The 27,754-nt window shown below is 51.4% G+C and overlaps 1 protein-coding gene and 1 long non-coding RNA gene across 8 annotated transcripts in view; one reads left to right on the forward strand and one right to left on the reverse strand.

The window, feature by feature from the left end:
* The window catches only part of PTPRN2 (protein tyrosine phosphatase receptor type N2), a 1,017,982-nt gene that overhangs the window by 854,416 nt on the left and 135,812 nt on the right, over positions 1-27,754 (reverse strand). The gene's annotated exons all lie outside the window — the stretch shown is intronic.
* On the forward strand, positions 11,931-27,507 carry LOC141409970 (uncharacterized). The gene is made up of 3 exons (XR_012433143.1): positions 11,931-12,150; positions 22,974-23,025; positions 24,110-27,507. It is a non-coding gene; the product is annotated as an uncharacterized lncRNA (long non-coding RNA).

Consider the following 27,754-nt stretch of genomic DNA (forward strand, 5'->3'; position numbering starts at 1 on the left):
ACCGGACTGAGAAGCTCACAGGTGACGTCTGACCGGACTGAGAAGCTCACAGGTGACGTCTGACCGGACTGAGAAGTTCACAGGTGACGTCTGACCGGACTCGGAAGCTCACAGGTGACGTCTGACCGGACTCGGAAGCTCACACGTGACGTCTGACCGGACTCGGAAGCTCACACGTGACGTCTGACCGGACTCGGAAGCTCACACGTGACGTCTGACCGGACTCGGAAGCTCACGTGACGTCTGACCAGACTCGAAGCTCACAGGTGATGTCTGACCGGACTCGGAAGCTCACATGTGACGTCTGACCAGACTCGAAGCTCACAGGTGACGTCTGATCGGACTCGGAAGCTCACAGGTGATGTCGGAAGCTCACAGGTGATGTCTGACCGGACTCGGAAGCTCACATGTGACGTCTGACCAGACTCGAAGCTCACAGGTGACGTCTGACCGGACTCAGAAGCTCACACGTGATGTCTGACCGGACTCGGAAGCTCACACGTGACGTCTGACCGGACTCAGAAGCTCACAGGTGACGTCTGACCAGACTGAGAAGCTCACAGGTGACGTCTGACCGGACTCGGAAGCTCACAGGTGACGTCTGACCGGACTCGGAAGCTCACACGTGACGTCTGACCGGACTCGGAAGCTCACACGTGATGACTGGCCAGACTCAGAAGTTCACAGCTGATGTCTGACCGGACTCGGAAGCTCACAGGTGATGTCTGACTGGGCTCGGAAGCTCACACGTGATGACTGACAAGACTCAGAAGCTCACATGTGACGTCTGACCGGACTTGGAAGATCACACGTGATGTCTGGCCGGACTCGGAAGCTCACACGTGATGTCTGACAGGACTCGGAAGCTCACACGTGACGTCTGACTGGACTCAGAAGCTCACATATGACGTCCGACTGGACTCGGAAGCTCACACGTGATGTCTGATAGGACTCGGAAGCTCAGCACTTCATTATTCTATTATCTCCAAATCCAAAAGATTTTTGAGGCAGTCATTTCTTCAAAGCCCACTCCTGAAGGAAAAGGCCCATCGACACCAGTGTTGGGAATGGAATCCACCTGTGTTAGCGTCAGACCCCGAGCTGTGCCCAAACCTTGGTGCCTGTATTCTTTACTCAACAGGCATCTGCTGAAACTCTGTCATGTTGGCCATTGTTATGATCTTGTGCACAGGACCTGACCCCTAAGGTCTTCAGAGCTTTGGAGCATTTTGTCAGGGGTTCCTGCCACATTTGTGTCCAGCACAACAGTGAGTGAGTAAAGAACTGGGAACATGTTCTCCCTCCCAATTCCTCCTGTTTTCCTTCCCAAGGTAGACAGGACACATTGTCTCACGGCGAGCTGGCCTTATCCTGAACTCAGCACCAGCACCCCAAAGCTGCAGGGAGGAGGAAGAGACTGCCCGCCTGGGAGAAGGCCCCTCGGTCTTCAGCCAACACCACAGGCACGGTTTCAGCCTCCTGACTTTTGCTGACCACGGGTTACTTTGGATCTTCTCTCCTTTGAGGGCATCTGAGCCACATTTGGCTCTTTTCAGAACACAGAATCTTGACTTTGTCTTTTCCTGGGCTTGGGGTACCTGGAACTCCAGCTTCAGGCACAGGGTCCAGCGCACGTTCCTCTTTCTTCATCAAAAGCCAATGAGATCAGCATAGTTGCAAAGTCGTCTTATGTTTTTAAGGAGAAGAGTTATTTACAAAAAGAGATGGCTTGACAAATATCGTGCATAAGCAATCCCACCAGTGCACATCGCCCCGAGTTCCCTTCCTTCTGAGAACCAAGCTGTCATGGCTGTGAGCCATGCAAATGAGGTCCTCCCCGTTATCCGAGTGGGCTTCCCAGAAGATAATCCCAGTGACTGAGTGGTTCCTGCCTCCCTCCTCCAGCCACATTTGTGAAATGTGTAAGCAGCGTGTCTTCCGTGGAAGCAGGGATGAAGTGACAGCTCTGAGTCAGTTTCCTCCGTGTCCCTGTTGATGACACATGGCAGTTGTGTGAGGGGCAGGTCTCAGGAGGTTGTGGCTCACAGATGCCCTGGATTCCAACAGAGCCTGACAGAGATGCCCAATTCCAGGCACCACCTTCCCGTACTTGATCGGACCCATAATATCTTAGAAAGCACAACACACCAGTTCTGCCCATGCCATCCTCTGCTCAAGTATCTGAGTCCAAGGTCATTTCTAGACTGAGGATTCCCATACCTCGTTAGATGCATGTGGCTCAGATCTTTAGTCCAGGCTTTAGAATCGAGGGCCAGTCGCACCCCTCATTGGTCCCATTCCAGCTGGTGGTCCCCGGGTGCACACGTCACGTTCTGCGCAGCTCTCGGGTCTTCGGGTGAAAAGCTGACAGGAATCACACTCGAGAAAAGGGCTCAGCCTGTGGATATTAGTGACACCCACCCCGGTAGGAAATGCAAATGTAAGGCTGATTTTGTTTCTTGGAGTTTTCCAATTTATTTTAAAGTTGGGGTGACAAGCACTGGGTTTTTGAACACTGAGTGGAGGGCAATGTTTCATTATTTATGCAAAGTGCATCGACAAAGCGACATCGAAAGTTTTTGCCATATTTTCCTCTTTGTAGTTTCTCCAAGTGAGATATGTCAAGAAGCAGCTTTCCTGTGATGTGCCTCAAAAATAAATGGAAAGAAAGAAACGCAGCAGATGGCTTGGATTAAATCTGAACAGTGATAAGTTCTGCTTTTAGGACAGCTGGGTAATGTACTCTTTGCTCAAAAACATGTTTGATCTGAAACACAAAAACAATCTTATGGTTTCCATGAAAATGAAAGAAAAATGAAGCTGAATAGTGGAGTAAATTGCTAGTTTTCTCCCCAGCATGTTCTGGGCTGCTTTGGGAGCCATATGCTCTGTTTGATGTAAATGAGATGGAACTGAAATTAAAAATTTTTACATTTAAAAGTAGTGACCAAACCTATTCATCAGTGCCTTTGGGAAAATAAAGAATTTTTATTAGCGCTAAGGTTTGGGTTAAAAAAATAAAGTTTGTCTTAACCCTGAACAACTCGGGCCCACCTTCATGTTCACATCTGTGAAGTAATCTCAAGCAACAGATGCTGAAGCGGGAGACCAGGTTACTGATGAGGGGGGCGGTTTGGTTCTCGGCAATCAAGTTCCACACTAATAATCGAGCCTCATCACAGAAATACTTCAAATCCACTTTTCACAGACTATCTACTGAAAAGTATCACTAAAATGCAGTTTTGCTAGAATCCATTAATTTCACAAGCTGACTGAATCGTCCTCAGAGATCAAATCTGCAAAGGAGTAGGACTACAAGCAACTGAACTGCAGTCAACCTTTTAAGAAATGCAGATCAGAATGCAAATCCTAGGTAGGTTCTGAAACTGCAAAGACCACGTCTCTGAAAAAGGCTTGGGCTCTTTGGCCAGCTCGGCTGGGGAGAGTCGGAAGGGCAGGTTGAGAAGTACCAACAAACCCCATCGAAGGCAGCTTCCAACACCATCAGATTTTCTGAATTACAAATCTGGACACGGAATTGAGCTGGAGAACTCCGAATGCTGCCAGATTCTCAGTTCAGATGCACACACATACTCTTGCATGTCTCAAAGAAAGTAAAATAAAAGGAAGACAGAAAGAAGGAAAAAGAAGAAAAAGAAGAAAAAGAAACCCTCTAGTCCACGTGAAGCAGCAAACGCCATGTGAAGGCCTCGGCAGCTACACGGGTGTCACACCCGGACTGAAACTGCCGGCCTTTCTGGGGCCACCATTCGGATGTGGTCTCAATAATCTTCCCGGGCTCTGCCAGCTCACAGGAGCTCAAGTTTACAAGTGGTTGGTGTGTAATTTGCATGGTCAGTAGAGACGAAGAAAGGCTTCAAAGCCACTGCACACTCCCGCTGCTCTCCAGAGATAAAGCGAGGAGAGGGGGACGATGACACGTCGGGGCCCAGGCCAGTTTCCCAGATAGGAACCATGGCCGCTAAACCTGGGACCGCAGGTGTTCCATCCCTGCTACTCAGCCCAAAGCTACAAGAAAAAGGAAGCCTGAGGTGACACCACAGAATGCAAATTTATCTCCAACACTGTCACTTGTTAAGATAGCAAAGAAAAGAGCCTTGAGCCATGAATAAACTGTGTACATCAACTCATTCGGGAAACAAGCAGGAAACCCAAGAGGAACCACGGGGGAGAAACCAGGAACCATGTTCTATCCCCTGCTGCCGGGCCGGACCTGAGCAGCACAGCAGTGAAGGGAGTGGGTTTGGGAGGCTTCCCTCCACCCACAGCAGCTTTCCCTTGTTGAGTGATGCAAGCCTGACCTTTCGCGGGAGCACCCATGACCTCGTGGGGACACGGTGAACCCTAGGGACGTGCAAGGGTCCCGCCCTAGCTTCCTCTCCAGTACCCTGCCTGTCCTGCCCAGGACACTCCCAAAACGTCTTAACGAAAATGTTCCTAGAGGGGAAGAGGTCTCAGAGATTAGTCCCTCTGGTTCCTCATTTTTTTTTGAGATAAAGTCTCACTCTGTCGCCCAGGCTGGAGTGCAATGGCACCATCTCGGCTCACTGCAACCTCCACCTCCCAGGTTCAGGCGATTCCCCTGCCTCAGTCTCTTGAGTAGCTGAGATTACTGGTTTTTATATTTTTAGTAGAGACGGGGTTTTATTATGTTAACCAGGCTGGTCTCAAACTCCTGACCTCAAGTGTTCCGCCCACCTCAGCCTCCCAAAGTGCTGGAATTACAGGCATGAGCCACCACATCCGGCCCCTCATTTTCTAGATGAGGAAAGAGAGAAACTGGGACATTACAGTCCCTTTATGGCCAACACTGGAATTGAATTATGAAAATTGCTTTGCATGGAGTTCTGCTGTGTTCTGTAGTTTGCATGTATTATTTCCTTTAATCCTCACAACTCCCCTCTAAGGTGGTAATTACCTTATTTTTACTTTTTAGATGAGAAAGATTAATTCGGAAGAGGCTGAAGAGCTCCAAGGTCTCCAAGCAGAGAGGTAGCCGTCGGATTCCGGCACCTGCTGGACCACCCTCCAGGCGCCAATTTCTCTGGGGTGGACACAGGCTTACGCATGGCACAGGAGAGCTCTGTGACATTCTCACAGCACATCCCACACATGGATGCACAGAGGACAGAGAGGGGAGGCACCCGGCAATGTCCTGTTCTGTTTTCCGTGAGGCCCATTCCATGGGCTTTATTAAGAAACTGCCCACGTGGAAGAAAAGCAATAATGAAGCAAGGCATCGTATCGATTCCCCCAGCTGTAATGGAATTCCGTCAAGAAGCAAAGTGAGGCACTTTCAGAAACTCTGCCTATTAACGTTTATTGCTCCCAAAGTCTGATTATAACACACTAGCTCCAGGTGGCCAAGTAAACGTCACTTCACACAAAAACAGGGACAGCATCTGTGACCACCGGAGGTGAAGATGAGTGAACCAACTGACTCTCCAGATTCCTCTATTAACCTGTCTCTGGCTACATTCAAACAAATCGTATGTGCGTGTGGAATGGGCTCACACACACGTGCCAGCACACATAACGTCCAGTGGTCAGGAAATGCTCTTCGAACGGGGGACTGAGACGCCCGCAGAGCGCGGCCCTGAGAGCCCTGACAGCAGAGCCAAGCACGATGCTGCTGCCTGGCCCCAGTGGCCAGACATGTGCCACACCCTCGAGAACATCCGGGGGCCTCGGGGCCCACAGGCGTTCACCATCAGCTTAATCTCCCATGCCAGGTGTACTCAGCATCCTCGAGAAGATCCGGGGGCCTGGGGGCCCACAGGCATTCACCATCAGCTTAATCTCCCATGCCAGGTGTACTCAGCACCCTCGAGAAGATCCGGGGGCCTCGGGGCCCACAGGCGTTCACCATCAGCTTAATCTCCCATGCCAGTTCGCCAGGTCTGGGGCCCAGGTGTCTCGGAGAAGGCATTCTGTAGTTATAACTACCATTCCCCATCAGGTGACCATCAGTAAAGGAGGGGATCCTCCATCATGTGGCCATCACTTGAGGCCTTAAGACAAAAACAATCACATCCACTGCTGCTAAGAACCCAAAACAACAGGCTGAACGTCCTACTGATGCCCTGCCCGGGAAGACGCAGAGTCTGAGTCCAGCCTAGCCGACGCCTTCATACCTAGCTCCACCGGACACTTCCACTCTGCCCAGCTTCCAAATTTCAGGGGTTCTCTTAGCCTGCCACCAAGTGTTTAAAGAAGGCGGGATGAAACCAACAAGCCAATCCGAGTGTCTTTCAACTGGGGCCACGAATGAAACTCCCTCCTGTAAGACGGCAGGGGAGCTGGAGCACTCTTCTTCATCCCAAAATGGAAAAACGTTCATTTTTAACAATAAGAAAACATGAGGTGAAGGCACAGTGGTGTCAGACGTGACTCACAGCACATCCGAGACCAGGGGCCGGTTCTTGGTGGCTCAGAAGATGAGGGCGGCAGCGAGACCCTCGGGAGAGCCCTTACGGAAAGTCACTGGGTTGTCCTTTTAAACGATGTGTGCCACTGCACAGAAACTGCAGAGGAGAAAACTAAAATTATTTGTAACCCACCGATCCGAGGAAACAGCTGCTGGCATTGGGTCTGTTTCTCTCCATGGCTGAGATCACAGTATTGGTACTTTTACAGCTGCCTTTGTCATTTAACATCATTCCACCAGAATTTCTTATGTTCTTAAACTCCTAAGAAGTATAATTTTAGTAGCTGCAAGGTACCCGTCACAGAGTCACCGTTACCCGACCAGGCCTCTGTTTCACACAGCCGGGTCATTTTTAGTCAGTGATCCAAGGGGGCCACGCGGTGAACAAAATCTAACGGGAGGCAGTCACGGTTCAGTGACAACGTTCCTTCCTGGTTATGATGGGGAAGTTCAGTCACTGTGTCTGTATGTTACTTACTCGCTTCTTTCAGGGTCTTTTCTAATAAAGACAGCTACTTTTTATGGCAATGGACATTATAAAAGCAGCTACCCTCATGCAGACCGTCCCGAGGGCATCCCAGCTGCACCCTCGTGCCGGGACAGCCTTACTGCAAGGAAAACAGGGTGCAGGAGGATTTACAAATTCCAACTGACCCAGCGACATCCACCTATGGGCACGTGACAGGCTGGTGGCCAAGCCTGAACTGAGACCAAGGCTTTGGCCTCCTAGCACTGCCTGTCGCGCTTGCTAAACCATAATATTCTCATCTAACTGCTCTGTACTAAGAATAGGCTTCCGGATCCAACCAATGTGTTTCGGAGGTGCCCTACCCACGCAGGGGCAGGGCGGGCTGTTGCCCAGTCGAGGGGCTTTCCTGAAGTCGAGAGCACTGGGAGGCAGCATCCGAGACCTCTCTCCACAGCAGGAGCTCCCCGACATCTCCAGAGAAGAACACGTTCGACCAGAGCAGAAGCACGTTCCAGCAGATCCACAGCCGGCACAAAGGAAGCCTTAGGAAGTTCGTGCTAGGCTCTGGCGCTGGTCCTTAGCAGCTGCTCCTCCTGCAGCTCAGAGCTCAGCATCCCTTCTCCAGGACCTTCCTGCCCCAGCTCCACCTCCATCTCTGCCTCCTTCCCGCAGACCGTCAGCCCGATGCTGGGTCCCCACTGCAGCTTCCACAAACCCTTAGAGCCACTGGTGATGTGCTAGCCCCCTCATTCCCGGCCTGGGAGAGCCTGGCCTGGTCCCACGTCCCTCCTGCCACCCTCCGCTCAAGCACGTGGCCATCCCAACCGCAGAGCCCCGTCCGAGAGGAAAGAACTCGGCTCCAGACCGCCAGTAGGCAAACATATGGGAAGACGGGCTCAACTCAGTTTCCCGTTTTTCACTAATTCACGGCTTTTTTATTAAATGCAATCTGAATACAGATGGATGCAGGATTGGGTTTCCATAATAGGCTATGAATGGTGAGCTAATGGGGTCTGAAATTTCAAGTCCAAATCTCCAAACAAAAGTGATCATTTAAAAGGAAGATGTGCATAGCCGTACTCGTGGGACATGAACTGTTGGTTTTTTTCTTTTCTTTTCTTTTTTCTTTGGAGATGGAGTCTTGCTCTGTCGCCCAGGCTGGAGTGCAGTGGCACAATCTTGGCTCACTGCAACCTCCACCTCCTGGGTTTAAGCAATTCTCCTGCCTCAGCCTCCTCAGTAGCTGGGATTACAGGCACACGCCACCACGCCCAGCTAATTTTTGTATTTTTAGTAGAGATGGGGTTTCACCATGTTGGCCAGGCTGGTCTCAAACTCCCGACCTTGTGATCCGCCTGCCTCGGCCTCCCGAAGTGCTGGGATTACAGGCGTGAGCCACCGCGCCCGTCTGGGACATGAAGTTTTCTTAAACAACAATGCTCTGTAAGGATCCCCAGCAGCAGGAGAATCCAACTGAATTGAAAGTGGGCTAAAGAATGCAGCAAACTCAGTGCAGGATGAGATGAGAGAGAGCAGCCCGCTGGCACTCACAAGAAGAGGGGCCTCATAGACCCAGACGTCGGTACCATTTGTGGAAGTCTCTGGCGAAGGTGAAAACCGTCCCAGGCACATCCACAGAAATGCTCCAGAGTTTGTGGACCCTGGGCACGTTCCCAGAGGGGCTGTGTGGTTTATGGGGCCTTGCACGGCTCAGCGCGGTCCCCCCGTCCCCGTGGATTCCCACTCTGAGAGCCAAGATCACTGCATGGGAGTACGTTGCTTCTTGTCCTAATTGACAGGGAACGTTTGGTGGTGTCGCCACCACAGGAGACGCAGCACGGCCGCGGACCAACGAAGCCGTAACGTCCACTCGGTGCCGTGTGGGGCCAACACTGTGTCACTGCAGGAAGCCGCAGCCGGGCCTGGGATTTCCAGGAAGCAAGGCCAGCTCAGCACAGACACAACTCCCATGACAGCTTGAACCCAGCCACACGCCCGCTATGAGAAACACCTGGTGACTGACCTGGAGTGAAAACAGGAATGAGAAGCAGGGAAGAGCCCCCCACACTCTCAGAATGGTCTCTGGACGGAGACCCCAGGCAGTGACCATCTGACCCTGGCTGTGTCTGGCTGTGGAACCAGAGCAGACATGATTGACTCCAATCAGCCCCTGAGGGAGCTGGCTAAGAGCACCACCGAAGACCCAGAACACGACAAATGCAAAAAGCTTGGACTGAGGAAAGCAAGTTCAAATTCATCACTGTGTGACTTCAAGCAAATCAGAACCAAATTCTTTTCTTCGTCTCAATGAGAATGTTTTCAGTGACAGATCACAGAAAAGATCCCAGCCAGTTTGAGCACCAGGCACACCCCAGGCACACACTGCCTCACACTGGGCACACACTGGTTCACACTGGCTCACACTGGCTTACACTGGGCACACACTGGGCACACACTGGTTCACACTGGGCACACACTGCCTCACACTGGGCACACACTGGTTCACACTGGCTCACACTGGCTTACACTGGGTACACACTGGGTACACACTAGGCACACACTGGCTCACACTGGGAACATACTGGCTTACTCTGGGCACACAGCAGGCACACACTGGCCACACACTGGCTGACACTGGCTTGCACTAGGCTCAGACCAGGCACACATCAGGCACACTGGCTCACACTGGGCACACACTGGTTCACACTGGCTCACACTGGCTTACACTGGCTTACACTGGGCACACACTGGCTCACACCAGGCTCACACTGGCTTACACTGGGTACACACTGGGTACACACTAGGCACACACTGGCTCACACTGGGAACATACTGGCTTACTCTGGGCACACAGCAGGCACACACTGGCCACACACTGGCTGACACTGGCTTGCACTAGGCTCAGACCAGGCACACATCAGGCACACTGGCTCACACTGGGCACACACTGGTTCACACTGGCTCACACTGGCTTACACTGGCTTACACTGGGCACACACTGGCTCACACCAGGCTCACACTGGCTTACACTGGGTACACACTAGGTACACACTGGCTCACACTGGGAACACACTGGCTTACTCTGGGCACACAGCAGGCACACACTGGGCACATACTGGCTACACACTGGCTCACACTGGCTTGCACTAGGCACACACTGGGCACACTGGCTCACATTGGGCACATACTGGCTTACACTGGCTTACACTGTGTTCACACTGGGCATACACTGGGCACATATTGGGCACACACTGACTTGCACTGGGCTCACACCAGGCACACACCAGGCACACTGGCTCACATCGAGCACACACTGGCACACACTGGCCATGCACTGGCTCACACTGGCTTGCTCTGGGCACACACTGGCTCACGCTGGCTTGCTCTGGGCACACACTGGCTCACATTGGGCACACAACAGGCACACACTGGGCACACACTGGCTCACAGCCACCCACCCGAGGGACAGGCTGGTGCCGGGGAAGGCTGTGTCTGAGTGCTCCATCATGTTACCCAGGACCTGCTCGTCCCTCTCTCTGACCTGCCCGCTGGACACCAACACCAGCCCTCAAGTGCCAGCAGTGACAAGCCCACCTGCTGTCCTGCCCACCTGCTGTCCTGCCCACCTGAGCAGAAATGCAGAGTCTTGTCCAGCATCCTCACAGTCCAATACACTCCAACAGGATCCACTTTGGTCACATGACCCCTCCTGAGCCAATCACTGCAGCCAGGACCACGGAATATTCTGGCTGACTCACGGGAAGCCTTGTCCAGGGCAGGGAGGGGAGGACTCAGAGTCCCCGCTGGACCTTTAATGGCATGTGAGGCAGAAGAGAAACACGACACGGTCAGGGAGACGTCACGGGTGCTCCCCAGATCCTCAGGGGAACCCCACACAGTGACCCATGAGCAGTGGCAGGGCCTTGAGCCAGGGCGAAAGCACCAGGGCCTCCAGAATCCCAGGCCCGTTCCCTGAACAAGCATCCAGACTTCTCAAGCCAGGGCTAACTACAAACGACAAAGTCCTGAAACACAGAGCTCAGATAGCAGATTTCAAACGTTTTGTTCATGAAAATTTAACCTCTGTGTCGTCTTGGGACAGTGTTCAGGAGGGGGAGGGTGCAAGCTCTGGCCCAGGCTCCACCTCTGCCAGGGAAGGCAAACATCACTTAAATGCCTGCAGCCTCCTGCAATGGTTTTCTGAGACCAGCAGCAAAGATAATATGTTTTAAAGCCCCTGGAATATGTTTAAAGTATTCTGCAAACAAACAGCAGCTATTAGAAGTATCACTTGACAAACTTTTTATTGAGATAGTATGCATTCCAAAGCGTGCACCAGTGAGGAGTACACAGCTTGGTGCTGCCTGAAGACACAGCCTGGCCCGGGATTTCCAGGAGCAAGGCCAGCTCAGAACAGATGCAACTCCCATAAAACAGAGCTTAAGACAACCTCACCCTCACTAGAACGGCTTGCACTCCTGTTACAAAAGCAACACCTGGTGACTGACCTGGAGTGAAAACAGGAATGAGGAAGGGGGAAGAGGCCCCACACCCTGACGAATTTTTACAAAACAAACACACCCACCCAGACATAGATTAATAACCCACAAGCCCCGCCTCCATCCTGTCAGTCACCATCATTCTAAATTCCAGGCTGAACATCAGCTTTGCCTGTTTGAACTGTAGGTCAGTGGACTCACACGCTCTGCTCTTCTGAATCTGGCTTCTTTGCACAACATCACATTTGTGAGAGTCATCTGTGTTGCACTGTACAACGGTAGCTGGTGGTTTTTTATTGCTCTATAGTATTTAATTGTGTGGAACATCCCACGGTTATTTATACATTCTCCTGTGGATAGACGTATAAGTTATTTCAGTTGTAAGCTGTTATAAATCAAGCTGCTGGGAACATTCTTAGGCATTTTTGTATATTTAAGTATGCATTTCTATTGGGTATGTACTCATAGGAGTGGGATTACTAGACCATAAAAGACAGATATGTTCGGCTTCCACAGATACGAACTGAGCTGCTGGGCACATTCTCGTACATGTCCTTTGCATACCTCAGTCTGCATTTCTGTTGGGAATACGTGTATCTCTAGGAGTGATACTATTCAATCACAGGGTAAAAGAAAATTTATAGCTACATTTGCCACTTTATTTTGAAGTTTACAGGCAAAAGCTGCGCATGACATGGATCTACAGCGATGTCCACTTTTTATTCCTGGCGTTGGTAAGTTGGTGCTTCCTTCTGTTTTTCTTGATCAGGCTTGCCAGAAATGTATATTCAGATCTTTTAAAGAACCAATAATTGGTTTTGTTCATTCTCTCTACTACACATTTGTTTTCTATTACATTATTTTTCTCTTCTTTTTATTACATTCTTATGTTTCTTTAATTTCAATTTTCTGTCCTTTTTCTAAGTTCTTTAGACACATGTCATTTTCACCTTTTCTTCTGTTCTAATAAAAGCACTTAAGGTTATGATTTATTTCTAACCTTAGCTTTAGTTTGATCCCAAAATTCCCCAAAATTTTAAATATTGTATTTATATTATAGTTCAGTTCAAAATATTTTCAGATTTATATTGACCTTTTTTCTTTGACAAATGGGGTATTTAGAAGAGTACTGCTTAATTTCCAAACATTTAGATATTTCTAGGGTTTTTTTTTTCCATTTGTTTTTAGCTTAATTTATTTGGCCAAAGAAATACTCTGAATGAGTTCAATCTTTAGCAATATGTTAAGATTTGTTTATCTGATTAAAACATTTTTGTCCAATAGATGGTCATTTTCAATATGTATGCTACGTGCACTTGAAAAGAATGCAGGTTCTGTTTTGATAGGTGCAGTGTGTCAATTAGACCAAGATTGTTAATCCTGTTCTTCAGATCTTCTTTAGCACATCTCTCTAAATACGTGATAGAACAGACATACCAATAATAAAAACAAACATGCATAAAAATATGCATTATTCTCTCCTGTAAGTATCTCAATATTTGCTTTATATATTTGAAAATTATATTGGGAACATCAAATTTATAATTACCGTGTGTTCCTGATATACTAACCCTTATTTTTATTATGGCTCTTTTTATATCAGAAAATGCTTCCTGCCTTAAGATCTACTTTGCATATTAGTTTAGCTATACCAGCTTTCTTTAGGTCAGTGTTTTCGTTGTATTCTCTTCCAGCCTTTCAACCTTTTATATCTCAACACTGAAGGTGGTCCCTTGAAGCAGTGTGGTTTTATTTTTTAGTGACCATCTTTAATTTTTGATTGGAGTATTTACCTCATTTATTTGCAATGAAATTACTAATATATTGGGATTCATATCTACTATCTTATTTTGGTTTTTTATTTGTCTCATCTGTTTATTTTCCCTTTGTTCTCTTCTTTTTTGCTTTCTTTTAGATAAAGTATTTCTATTATTATTCTGATTCCCTTTCTTAGCTTGTTAGCTATTCTTTTTGTGGTTATTCTAGAAATAATAACATGGGTCCTTGACTTATTATGGTGCAAGACACATCACATCCCAAATGGTGTCAGAAAAACTGGATATCCACATGCAAAGAACAAAATTAGATGGTTATCTTATACCATACACACACACACAAATCAACTAAAAAGGGATGAATGCCTTAAACATAACACCTGAACCCGTAAACCTCCTAGAAGAAAATATAGAAAAACCTTCATGACATTGGTCTTAGCAATTATTTTTTGGATATGACACCAAAAGCTCAGGCAACAAAAGCAGAAACAGACAAGGAAGACTACATCAAACTAAAGTTTCTGCAAAAGAAACAATCAACAGTGAAAAGGCAATCTACAGAATAGGATAAAATACTTGCAAAGCACATACCTTTTTAAAAGGTTAATGTCCAAAATGTATAAGGAACTGCTACAACCCAATAACCAAAAACAAAATAACCTGATTTTTTAAATGGGCAAAAAGACCTGAATGGATGTTTCTCACAGGAAGAAATACAAATGAACTACAGGTGTACAACAAAAATGCAAAAATGCTCGACATCACTCATTGCCGGCAAAATCTAAATCAACACTACAATGTGCTATCGTATCACACTTGTTAGGATAGCTATTATCAAAAAAAAAAAAAAGATGAGTATTGGTGAAGATTGTATACTGCTGTGGGAATGCAAAAGGTCCTTATGGAAAACAGTACATAAGTTCCTCAAAAAATTAAAAATAGAAGTACGATTTGATCCAGCAATCCCACTGTGGGTTTTTACCCAAAGGAGTCAAAATCAAGATCTCCAAAGAGACACTTGCATTCCCACACTCACTGTGGCATTATTTGCAATATCCAAGATGTGGAAACAACCCAAATGTCCACCAAGAGATGGACGGATGTTTTACTTAGGGTATATCTATACAATGAAACATTACTCAGCCTTAGAAAAGAAGAACACCCTGCCGTAAATGACAACATAGATGAACCTGGAAGACATGAGCTGAGTGAAGTAATCCAGGCACAGAAAAGAAAACGCTGATGATTGCACCTAGACTGGGCGTCTAAAATAGTCCAATTCATAGATGCAGAGAGAAGAACGGTGGTTTCCAGGGGCTGGGTGGGGGCAGGGTGGGGCGTTGCTAATCAATGGGTATCAAGTTTTAGTTCTGCAGGATGAATGAGTGCTAGAGATCTGCGGTACAGATCATGGCTATTGTCAACAAGACTGTGCTATGCACTTACAATGTGAAGAGGGTAGATCTCATGTTTTGTGTTCTTTCCACAAAAAAGAACATGGATCCCTGACTTATTAGTGTAACACGCATGATCGCATCCTGGATAATGGCGAACCTGAGAACACTAACTCCTTTACCTTCTGTGTCGCCAATATTCCTGCTGACTTACCAACCCACCGACACTTCCCACTGCTATCCCTGCCCACCTTATTTCCCTGTTTCCACGTGGGATTATTTTCCTCCTGCCAAAAGTCCCTGCAGTCTTTTCCTAAGAGTCATCTGTTGATGGAGACTCTCAAGTTCTGTTTGTCTGGACACGTCTTGATTTCATCTTTATACCCGAGAAACATTTCCAGGGAGTACAGAGCTTGAGTTGATGGGGTATTTTCTCCCTCACATGGGAGGTCCATCTCGCTGCCTTCTGGTCGCCGTGGTTTCTGGTGAAACAATTCATCAATAGAGATGAATGTCCTATGCTTTTTCTCTGCTTGCTTTCCAGATTTTTCTCTTAAACTTTGGTTTTTACTAATTTTAGGATGATGTTCAGAGGTAGGGTTTTCTTTGTATTTATTCTGCGAGGTTGAACTAACTATACAAAACTGCCAATATTCAACTGTTGTTTACCTTAAAAATAGCTATATAGGCCGGGCGTGGTGGCTCAAGCCTGTAATCCCAGCACTTTGGGAGGCCGAGACGGGCGGATCACGAGGTCAGGAGATCGAGACTATCCTGGCTAATACGGTGAAACCCCGTCTCTACTAAAAAATACAAAAAACTAGCCGGGCGAGGTGGCGGGCGCCTGTAGTCCCAGCTACTCGGGAGGCTGAGACAGGAGAATGGCGTGAACCCGGGAGGCGGAGCTTGCAGTGAGTTGAGATCCGGCCACTCCAGCCTGGGCGACAGAGTGAGACTCCATCTCAAAAAAAAAAAAAAAAAAATAGCTATATAATAGATCTTTAAAAATCCAAGCTTTGGTGTCTTTCTCCAGGTTTGAAAAAAAATCGTAGCTCTCATCACCTCAAACATTGCTTCTAAGCCGTTTTCCTTGTCCTCTGCTGGGACTCCACTTACACGTATAGACCTTTCCAACAGCTCTCCTCTGCCTCATGCACTCCCTCCTATACTTTCTCTCAGTTTTGATCTGTGACTCTGCCTGGTTATTTCCCATGGACCTTCGTCCAGCTCACTCATCCACTCCTCCTTCGTACCCAGTGTTTTGTGATGCCCATCTATTGAGTTATTAAATTCAGGTCTAGGATTTCCATTTGATTACTTTGTTTATAGAATCAATTTTTCTGGTAAAATTTTCCACCTACCCTTTATTGTCTTGAACATATCAGTCATAGTTATTTTAGTCATAGTTATTTTAAAATTTGACTGCAACAAGTATAATAACTATCTGTGGGTATACTGTTGTCATCTGTTTTTGTGTCTTGGTCTTGCTTCTTGACAACTGAAATTCAGACATTACATATGAAACCGCAGAGACTCTGGGTGAGTCTGTCTTCTTACCTTCCTCCTCACTAGACAGCCAGATCGAGGGTAGATCCCCTTAACTCAAGTACGGCCTGAGACAAGAAGACAGGCCTGTCCTTGCAAGGATCAGTCACCTGGGGCTTGTCCTTACACCTGTGGCGTGGCCCATCCGGGGCGGGGACCTGGGCTGTGTGCGATGGCCCCTCTTTCTTAGAAGCTCCTGATTTCCAGTTTCATCTCTGCAGCATTACGAGACTGCCAAAAATCCTGCTCCGCTTTTCCATTGCTTTCTGATCAGCCTCTTATTCAACTCAAGAATTTGGCAAATGTGTCAGACGTGAAAGCCAAGGTGCTGATCGCATCTGTACCTACTTTCTCTTTGGGATCCAGTCTCCTCAGGGCCTGGTAACCTTTGCAACCCAATCATTTGTTTGTGTGTTGCTTACCCTATGAGGTTGCTGAGTGCTCTGCGGGTTTCACAGCCTCTTCTCCACAGCCCTTGCCTGGTTTCTCAGCCTCTTTCGATAGGAATGACAAATGCCCCCAGGAGACAGGCAGCGCACAGGGAGTGGGCGCCCCAACGGTGCCCCTCCGATGGGTCTTTTTTAAGTTATATTGGCCAGGCGCAGTGGCTCACGCCTGTAATCCCAGCACTTTGGGAGGCTGAGATGGGCGGATCACCTGAGGTCAGGAGTTCGAGACCAGCCTGGCCAATATGGTGAAACCCCATCTCTACTAAAAATACAAAAATTAGCCAGGCGTGGTGGCAGGTGCCTGTAGTCCCAGCTACTGGGAGGCTGAGGCAGGAGAATCACTTGAACCCTGGAGGCAGAAGTTACAGTGAGCTGAGATCACACCACTGCACTCCAACCTGGGCAACAGAGTGAGACTCCATCTCGACAAAAAAAAAAAAAGAAAAAGTTATATTTTATTTTTAATTGACAAATGGGATGCAGTGTGATGTTTCCACACATATATACATTGTGGAATGATCAAATCAGGCTAATGAATGGGATCTTGGCCTCTCAAATCCCGGTAGCCTCCGCGGCTCCCCAGAGCAGGCATTCTGTGCATTTTACCCAGAACTTCTAGTTGTTTCTCCATAGGAAATCTGATCCGACGCAAACAGATCATTATAGCCAAGAGGTCAGTTCCGATGGTTGTTGATTTTCTTGGAATTTGCTAACGATGAATCGTGCTGTATGGAAAGACACTATAGGCTGATGCCCAGTTAATTAGCATATAGGGTTTAGCAACACGTCCACCGATAGCAACTTCCTCAGAGATACTCTGACCAGGGGTCAAAAAACCACAGCCCTGGGACCTACCCCACCCGTCTTTTTATACAGGGCCTAGGAAAGGAAAACAAACCTTGGGACTCCAAAATTTCCAGGCTAAAGGGAGAAGTCAAGCTGGGAACTGCTCAGGGCAAACCTGCCTCCCATCCTGTTCAAAGTCACCCCTCTGAGGCTCCCCTGAGACAAATGCAGATCTCATTGCTCCCTCTCTCCTGTTGCTTATGTAAAAATGCAGATTCACTGAGCCAGGTTCAATTGTGTATTCACTGGAAGGGTGTTCAAGGACTCAAAAGAATGCAAACTTTTGTCTCTTATCTACTTCTAACCTGGAAGCCGCCACTTCCAGTTATCCCGCCTTACTGGACTGAACCAAAGTACGTCTTATACATATTGATTGACGTCTCATGTCTCCCTAAAATGTATAAAAGTAAACTGTGCCCCCGACCACCTCAGGTACAAGTCTCAGGCCCCCAGCCACCTCAGCACATGTCTCAGGACCCCGACCACCTCAGACACAAGTCTCAGGCCCCTGACCACCTCGGGTACAAGTCTCAAGCCTCCGACCACCTCAGGTACAAGTCTCAGGCCCCCAGCCACCTCAGCACATGTCTCAGGACCCCGACCACCTCAGACACAAGTCTCAGGCCCCTGACCACCTCGGGTACAAGTCTCAGGCCCCCGACCACCTCAGGTACAAGTCTCAGGCCCCCGACCACCTCAGGTACAAGTCTCAGGCCCCCGACCACCTCGGGTAGAAGTCTCAGGCCCCCGACCACCTCAGCACATATCTCAGGCCCCCGACCACCTCGGGCACATGTCTCAGGCCCCCGACCACCTCGGGCACAAGTCTCAGGCCCCCGACCACCTCCGGCACATGTCTCAGGCCCCCGACCACCTCGGGCACAAGTCCCAGGACTTCCTGAGACTGTACCATGGGTGCATCCTTCACCTTGGCAAAATAAACTTCCTCAATTGACTGAGACCGTCTCAGATATTTTGTGCTCATGGGCCTTTGAGCTAAGAATGGTTTTTATATTTTTTAAGGGTTGTAGTAAAAAAGAGAAAGAGAGGAGAAGTGGGGAAGAGAGAAGAAAGGAGGAGAAGGACGAGAAGAAGAGGAGGGGGAGGAGTAAGACAAGGAGGAGGAAACAGTAACCTTATGTGGCTTTCAAAGCCAAGATATTAATCATTTGGTCCTTTACAGATAAAGTTTGCCAACCCCAGTTCATGACCATCTCTAATTCTTTTAAATATCAAGTCATGGTGTGTATTAATATAAAGATTGCACATGAAATGCATCTTCAATAGACATAGACAGTACAGATATGGAAATCAGTTTATAATGATTGCAAGACAAGTGTCTGAACGACCCACGAGACGGCCTAGTCTGGGGAGCTCCAGGCTTATTCACAGGGTCCACCTTGTAGTACCCACAAGGAAGCTAGATCTTTTGGAAATAAGTTTGCAATGTGGAAATATTGAGTCCTGGGGCTGACTGATTTATTGATGAGAAACCCTGGGAGGAGTTGGTTTGGGTTTGGGGTTCTGTGACATCATGCTGAGGCACCATCTGCATTTCATATCACGCTGTACTAAATCACTTAGAAAATATCTTCATTTCTCTATCCTCACATGAGTCTTACTGGGTCCTGACAACCTTCTGGCCTCCTACCCTAATGAGTCCTCATTTCTGACTGGACATTTCTCCCAAACTCAGTTGCAACAATAGATGGTGTGTGGCCACAGCCCGTAAAGGTAGAGACTCATGCTCAAAGCTATCTTCTTGTAGGCAAAGTCACCGCCTCGAACACACCCTCCAAATACTTGACATTCAGATACCAAATGCTCCCGGCCCAGCTCCCAAAAGCTAGATGGATTGTCCATTCCATTCAAGCCTCAAATCAGAGGCCTTGGTGGCTGTGGTTGTGGTGGCTGTGGCTATGGTGGCTGCGGTGACTGTGGCTGTGGTTGTGGTGGCTGTGGCTGTGGTTGTGGTGGCTGTGGCGGCTGTGGTTGTGGTGGCTGTGGCTATGGTTGTGGTGGCTGTGGTTGTGGCTGTGGTTGTGGTGGCTGTGGTTGTGGTTGTGGTGGCTGTAGCAGCTGTGGCTGTGGTGGCTGTGGCTGTGGTGGCTGTGGCTGTGACTGTGGTAGCTGTGACTGTGGTTGTGGTGGCTGTGGATGGATGGGGTGGCTGTGACTGAGGTGACTGTGGTTGTGGTGGCTGTGGCTGTGGTTGTGGTGGCTGTGGTTGAGGTGGCTGTGGTTGTGGTGGCTGTGGCTGTGGTGGCTGTGGTTGTGGTGGCTGTGGCTGTGGTTGTGGAGGCTGTGGCTGTGGTTGTGGTGGCTGTGGCTGTGGTGGTTGTGGCTGTGGTGGCTGTGGCATCTCACAACTGGTGCAATAGCATTCTAGCACAGCTTTGGGCAGACTTCCTCAACAAAAGTGATGGTAATGGTGGTGGTGATAGTGACGGGGTGGTGGTGGTGATGATGGTGGTAGTGGTAGTAGTTATGGGTGTTGTGGTGATGATGGTGGTGACGGTAGTGATGGTAATGGGGTGATAGTGGTGATGGTGGCAGTGGTGGTGATGTGGTAATGGTGGTGGTGGCAGTGGTGGCAGTGGTGGTGATAATGATAGTGGTAACAATGGTGGTGGTGATAATACTGGTGATGAGGGTGGTCATGGTGATGATGGTGGCAGTAGTGATTGTGGTGGTGATGGTAGTGACAGGGTGGTGGTGGTAGTGGTGGTGGTGGTGAAGGTGGTGGTGACGATGACAGTGGTGGTGGCAGTGGTGATGGTGATGGTGATGATGATGATAGTGATAGTGGTGATGGTGGGGTGATGGGGGTGGTAGTGGTGATGGTGGTAGTGGTGGTGGTGGTGGTGACGGTGGTAGTAGTGATGGTGGTACTGATGGGGGTGGTAGTGATGGTGGTGCTGGTGGTAGTGATAGGGGTGGTAGTGATGGTGATGGTGATGGTAGTGATGGCAGTGGTGGCAATGGTGGTGATGGTGATGGCAGTGGTGGTGGTGGTGACGATGGTGATGCTGATATCAGTGGTGGCAGTGGTGGTGATAGTGACAGTGATGGTGATGACTGGTGGTGATAGTGATAGTGATCAGTGGTGGTGGTGGTTATAGTGATGGTGATGGCAATGGTGGCAGTGATGGTGATGGTGATAGTGATGGTGATAGTGGTGGTGGCAGTGGTGGTGGTGGTGATAGTGATGGTGATGGCAATGGTGGCAGTGGTGGTGGTAGTGATAGTGATGGTGATGGCAGTGGTGGTGGTGACAGCAAGGAAATCATTCTCTGATTACCTGACATGGTGAAAATCTGAGAGCAAAGTTGAGCTGAGAATGTTGTCATACAATGTGTAAGGAGGCTGAGGCTGAGAACCCTGAAATGCATGGCATTCTCTGTGTGCAAACATACGAGAGCTGAAAGTGACCAGTTACCTACTCAGTTTCCATCTGCATGATGAAGAAACATTGCAACCTACATTTTCTCCACTAGAGGGTTGGTTCCCTAGATAATGGCACCTGCATGCAATGGACGCTACGTAACAGTATCCAACAGTGGAAGCCCACTCACCATTCAGGAGTAAGAGATTTGGTAAGCAATAAGAAAAATTTGCAGGACTACAGGATTCCATGTTTGTTGTATGTGTGTGTGCCCAGAAAAGCATCTAAAAAGACATTTACCAGAATGTTCTTCACCATGATCATTTTGGGGCTTTAGGATCCTAAGGAGATGATTTTGATTCTGTGGCTTGCACCTTCCTGCACCACCCAGCCGTGCAGCGCTCCGCCTGCTTCCTTTTCTCCTGTGTGCTTTAATTCTAGTTACAGGAAACATGCGTATGAAAAAGGCACGGAAGGGAATGTATGTTTCCTTTTTTGTCAGAAAATAAAATGACACGTTTCCCTTTTTGGAAAAGTTAAAACAGATTTTATCTCCTGCCACCATGGACAACAAGAGGAGGACAGGGCCTCCAGGCAAATTGGCACATTAGTGAGTTAAAAGAAATATTTATAAACCTAGAGCATAGTCTTTGGCCTAGAAAGACAGTACTAAAGCAGAAAGCAGCCTTTTCAGGAACACAAATAAGTATTTAAAAAAAGAAAAAAAAAAAAACCTCTTTTGTTCTCTTTAAACCAGAATGCCTCTTAACCTGGTCAACAAGCACATCGCAAATGTCTTGTTCCCACTAGGTGGCCACAGGTCACTGGGTGAGCGGGTCTGTGTGGGCAAAGGCAGGAGCAGAGGCTGCAGAGGATGCTCCGAGCCCATCTTCCACGGCTCGGCCCAGGGGCTCCTGCGGCTCCAGGGCAGTGCCAGGCACGGCTTCACCCCAAAGGCACAGAAGGCTCCGAAGTCGTCACCTCTTGCCTGAGTTGCCAACAATCCAAGGGTAGATTTATATCAAATCAACAGACAAACTTGACTTCTGGGTAAAGGCTAAAAGGAATCAATAGAGAATTGATGAGACTGTTTTCCCACTGACAGGTCTGTAAGAGTTGGGGGCTGCCTGCCGCCTGGTCAGTCACGCTATGCAGCTCTTAGGTTAAATCCTGGGCTGCCCGGGCTACCAGGACACCTCAGGGAGGAGAGGAAGCGGGAGGAGCGGCGTGGGACGAACCTTCCTGGCGGGGGAGCGGCGTGGGGCGAACCTTCCTGGCGGGGGAGCGGCGTGGGACGAACCTTCCTGGCGGGGGAGCGGCGTGGGACGAACCTTCCTGGCGGGGGAGCGGCGTGGGGCGAATCTTCCTGGCGGGGGAGCGGCGTGGGACGAACCTTCCTGGCGGGGGAGCGGCGTGGGACGAACCTTCCTGGCGGGGGAGCGGCGTGGGGCGACCTTCCTGGCGGGGGAGCGGCGTGGGGCGAACCTTCCTGGCGGGGGAGCGGCGTGGGGCGACCTTCCTGGCGGGGGAGCGGCGTGGGGCGAATCTTCCTGGCGGGGGAGCGGCGTGGGACGACCTTCCTGGCGGGGGAGCGGCGTGGGGCGAATCTTCCCGCCAAGAATGCGAGCTGCTTGTCCCCACCTGGGCAAGCCACCTCCTTCTACGGGGGGCGCCCACGAGACCCCTTCCTAAAAGTAAGACTCAGCAGGGAGGGTTCCAAGGCCTGTGGCCAGCAGGTGAATCACACAGGAGCTTCCTCTGCCGTGTGAGACTCTGGGGGTCTTTGTCCGGGTGACGGGGTCAGAGTGGACTGTTGGCCACCAGCAACGGGGCTGCCTGGGATGGCCGGGGGCAGAGCTGCTCCCATGTGGTGCCCCACCCCGAGTCCTGGATGTCTGGGCTCCCACCCGTCTCTGGGTGTCGCTCCAGCAGCACCTTCTCCTCCTCTCAGGAGGGCCCTGTTCAGGGTCCTTTCCTCTCCCACTGCACGCAGAGGTGCTAGAGAAGGGAGGGGGCCTGTGGGCACTGCCACCCACCCCTCCACCGGGCAGGGAGACAGGCACCCGCCCCAGGGACGCTGTAGCCCAGCACCCCCCTGGCAGCCTTGCCCGGCTCCAGCAAGAGCGGCGTGTTCACAGGCCTGCCACCATCACCTCCTAACAGGTCCTGGAGAGGCCATGCCGGTGCCGTCGCAGACTGTGCTCGGGAAGCTAAGGTGAGCCCCAGCCAGCCGTAAGCCCCAGCGCCCAGCCACCTCCTTCCCTGTTGCAGCCCCACTGGGCCCCCAAGTTCCCACCCATGGCCAGTGTTTGTTTCTCCCTGAAAACCTGATTTGACTTCACTCAAAATCTCCACACCTGCTGCAAATGTCAGTTTGATAAACCTGACACTGCCCTCCCGGCTGGGGGCAGATATCTCTCTACCACCCACGTGAGAAGAGGCCGAGCCTCAGAATCCCAGGCCAAACCCTGTTAGAGCAGCCTAGACACAGCACCCAGACCCACCTAGACCCAGGGTGAGCCTAAAATGAAACACAAGTGACAGCCTCAGACCGTACAGCTGCTCGCCAGGAGAACGTCTCAGGAAACCTGGCTCCGGCCTTTCCTGTGGAATCCAACCGAGATGGCCCCAGCCTGTCTCCCTTTCCTCGTCCTCATGCTCCTCCCAGACCCCAAGACCCACAGGGCCTGCGTCATGTGCACAGAAGCCAGGTCCTCTCCTACTGCCATTTTTGGGATCCCAAGAAAGCCCCCAGTGTCCCCTCACTGCTGTGCAGCTTACGCCCCAAGTTCTTCGCTCAGGGCCCGCTCTCTTTCAGCAACAATTCTCCCCCTGCATCCTCTCGAAAATGCAGCCACACCCAGGGGGTGCACCATGCCAGACCACAACCCCCTGCACAGCAGCAAGCCCACCACAGCGGGTGGGTCATGAGACCTGCCACGGTGGCTTCTCCCTGAAAGGGCCTGAGCTGGGCTTGGCCAGGAGGGCTAGGGAGAGCTGGATCCCTTTCACCCTCACTGAGCAAAAGCCTTCTCCCAGGCATCGCCCAGCCTCAGGGCTTTGTCTCCAGAGGGGGCAGGCCCTGGGGGACACAGCCCCTCAGCCCCACTGCCCTGTCCCCGAGGCTGGCCAGCCCTTCCTCATCTGCACAGCCTGAAGCCTTGCGTGGCTGGCTCAGCCCTAAGCTTTTCCTCACCACCAAAGGAAGAGCCAAGTGCCCCCACCTGCTCACCTCTGCCCTGACTGTCCTCACCCTGGAGCCCTTCCCTAATTAAATCCCTCGCCTGCAACCCGGGCAGGAGCTTCCGCCACACTCTTCACGGCACAGCAGGCGGCGCAGTCCCTGACTGCAGGCACCAAAAACCCGAAGGAGGCTCCTTGGCAGAGCCTGAGCCGGACCAGTGACCCCGCGGCCTCTCAGGAACAGGTCAGAGACTCTGGAGGGCCTTCAGGTTCGTCTGGCCCTAATCTCCACCCACCCCACACCTCTGCCCCAGCCCATAATGGGGCCGTCCTCCAACAACGAGTGGGCAAAGGTGCAGGGCTGAATGCAGACGGCCGCCCGCCGCTCATCGAGGGAACAGCCTCCTGCCCCATCTTGGGGTCTGTGCTGCCTGGTGGGGCCAGAAGACCCGGAGAGGCCACTCTGCCCCAAGCTCGCCTGTCCCTCCTCTGCCCCAGACGGCTCCCGCTCCCACCTCCTCCTGTTCCCGTGAGCCACAGGGCAGCAGACGCGTCGTCTTGGCAGCGGACACTGGCAAGACCATGTCAGCGCTCAGAAGCCTCCAGGTCAGCCCTCGGACCACCCCATGTGAGAAGCCAGGACACTCAGCCCAGGCAGGTAAACCCCGGGGCCTGGGTCCACCCTCGGACCACCCCACGTGAGAACTCAGGACACATGAGAACCCAGGACACTCAGCGTGGGCAGGTAAACCCTGGTGCCCCAGCACCCCAGGCTCCTGCCCCACCCAGCCCACCACCACTCAGTCGCCCGAAGTCCGGATTCCCAGCTCGCCCCAGGTCTTCCCAGGCACAGTCTGTCCTTGCAAACCACTTAGAGGTCGAGGGACTGTTTCTGGGGTGGGTGTGTGCCTGAATGTGTGAGAGACAGAGAAAACTTACCCCCATCTGTAAGCTATAGGTAAGAAAAAGGTACATTTACTTTTACATTAAATTGAATACTTTCAACTATATTTTAATGTGGAAATCCCCAGGCCCCTATGAGGTGTTGCTGTGGTCGGACCACACTGGGCCCACACACGATGGAGATCTGCTGTGAGTGCCAGAGCCCCACCCAAGCCACACAGCCACGGGCAGACCCCACCCAGACTTTGCCTGGGCTGCCAGGGACACACGGAGCCCCACCTGAGCCACAGTCGCCCCCAGCGGGCACACCCCACCCGGACTCTGCCTGGGCTGCCACGGACACACGGAGCCCCACCTGAGCCACAGTCGCCCCCCGCGGGCACACCCCACCCGGACTCTGCCTGGGCTGCCACAGACACACGGAGCCCCACCTGAGCCACACAGCCACAGGCAGATCCCACCCAGACTCTGCCTGGGCTGCCAGGGACACACGGAGCCCCACCCGAGACACAGTTGCCCCCGGCGGGCGCACCCCACCCAGACTCTGCCTGGGCTGTCAGGGACACACGGAGCCCCACCCGAGCCACAGTCGCCCCCGGCAGGCACACCCCACCTGGACTCTGCCTGGGCCGCCAGGGACACACAGAGCAGCTTGAAAATCCAAATGGTCCTTGGTCTAATTTCCTCAGAGATTAGTTGGTTGGCCAAGAGAAAATTGGTAAGTTTTGCTGTTTGGTTTTATCTATCTGGATTTTTGGTGAGAATTCTCCACTGCTCCCTGTCTGGGGAGAAGCCCAGCCCCATGGCAGCCCTAGCCTCTGTCCCCCATCAGGCAAGCTGGGCTGTCCAGGGCACCCACGACATCCAGAACCCACCTCCAATCTGGCTTCTGTGGACTGAAGACAGGGCCGGCCTGCAGCCTCACTGCTCCTGTTCTCACAGCCTCATGGCTTCTGTCACTTTTGAGGGGTATCCCAATATAACCAGAAGCCCACGGGTGGCTTTGAAAGAGACAAAGGCAGTGACATACGTGCCCAGTAAGGATGCAGCTAGGACACCAGGTGGGGCAGGCTGACAGCAGCTCCCCGCAGGACCAGGATGGCCTCTGATTGTCAAACTGATTTTAAACTTCTGCTCCAAAACACTGAAACATTCCTTCCCAAGCAAGGACAGGGCCATGAATCCACAGCCAATGTGGAGTTCCTCTCCGGGCCCAGGCAGCCTCTGCTAGCTCCCCAGATAACACTCAGTGCCTCCCTCCAGCCTCCACCGTTAAGCAAAAGCGTGGATGTATGAATTCCAATTTAGGTTTTAGCTAATGCTTGCATTCCAGCTATTAATTGCCTTGAGCTAAATACTTAATTGGCTGTATAAATTCCCCAAATGGAATTCTTTGGCACCAAAAAAAAAGAGGAAGGCAGCTAATCACTTCTCCAGAGCACAAGACCCGTCTCCACAATGAAGCCCTGACGGACCCAGGCCAGGGAAGCACCACCTGCCCAGCTGGGCAGCCCCGAAGCAGCCGGGCCCCAGGGAGCCCCACGGCTCAGCCACACAGATGCTGCCCACGCAGCCGCATGAGGCTGACCCGCCCAGCTTGCTCCTGCTGCCAGAAGCCTCTGCCCCACCTCTCCAGGAAACAAAGCCACCTGCACGGGCACCCGGCCCGCCTTGCGTCCCGCCAGGCCCCTGGAAAGCAAACAGTCCTCCAAGGCCTGGGCCAGTGGTGGGCTGCGTCAAGCTGTTAGCCAAGCCAGCAGTGAAGATGAAGGCTGCCCCGTAGCCAGGGAGCTGGCCTCTCTGCGCAGGTGCAGGGACATGAGCACCCGCAGAGCCGAGAGCAGGGGCAGCACTGAAGTCCCTGCTGCCATCCACAAAGGGGCTTTGGAGGGGTTGGAAATGACAAGCTACGGTCTCGCCCCACCCCAGCTCCTGGCCATGCTACCCGGCCACACGGCACAGGACAAATGCCAGCAGGACAGGGACCCTCAGTCCAGCATCATCGTCAGCCTGAGGACACTGGGCCAGGCCAGGCGCCGACTCAGGAGGGCAGCAAGAGGGCCTCACTGCTGAGGGTGAAGCCAAGCCCAGCACGGCCCCACATGGCGTGCCCCGCTCCAGCTGCTCCACCGCCAGGAGCCCCACATGGCGTGTCCCGCTCCGGCTGCTCCACCGCCAGGGCTGCTTTCTGGGACCACTCCCAGGACGAATCTCACAAGGAAGGCCACAGGCCAGGTGGGTAACAACACGGACCCAGTAGAGGGGCCCAGGCACAGAAGAGGCTGGGTGTCTGAGAGTCGTCCTTAGGACAGAGAGAGAAAAGTCGACTTGGAAGGATGTAAATCAGAACGGTAACATTATTTTTTTATTTATTATACATTTTCTAAACGTTTCATAATAGCCACGTATTGTTTCCTAATTAGAGAAAACGGTAAGTCAGCACGAAAACCCCTCAAAAAGAGCAGCGATGTGGGGAGGCGGAGGGAGCTTGGTTTCCACACCGCTTTCATCAGGCCAGAGGCAAACAGACGTCTCCACAGACCCAGGCCTGGGCAGCGCCGCAGGGCAGGAGGGTGGGGCGGGCAGGAGGGTGGGGCGGGCAGGAGGGCGGGGCGGGGCAGGAGGGCGGGGCGGGGCAGGAGGGTGTGGCGGGCAGGGCAGGAGGGTGGGGCGGGCAGGGGTCCCCCCCAGAGGAGCTGAGTCTTCACTGGAGCCCGATGCTGAATTTGAGGCCCCCAGGGGCGCCCCTCAGATGGGAGGGCCACAGCATGAGGGGTTCCTCCTGCAGCCCCCACTCCCGGGCCAAAGGCACGGGGCGGTCCCACCTTGAGATCAGAGCTGACCCGAGAAGTGTCCCC

This window comes from Macaca fascicularis, chromosome 3 (genome assembly GCF_037993035.2).
Source record: "Macaca fascicularis isolate 582-1 chromosome 3, T2T-MFA8v1.1".
Lineage (NCBI taxonomy): Eukaryota > Metazoa > Chordata > Mammalia > Primates > Cercopithecidae > Macaca > Macaca fascicularis.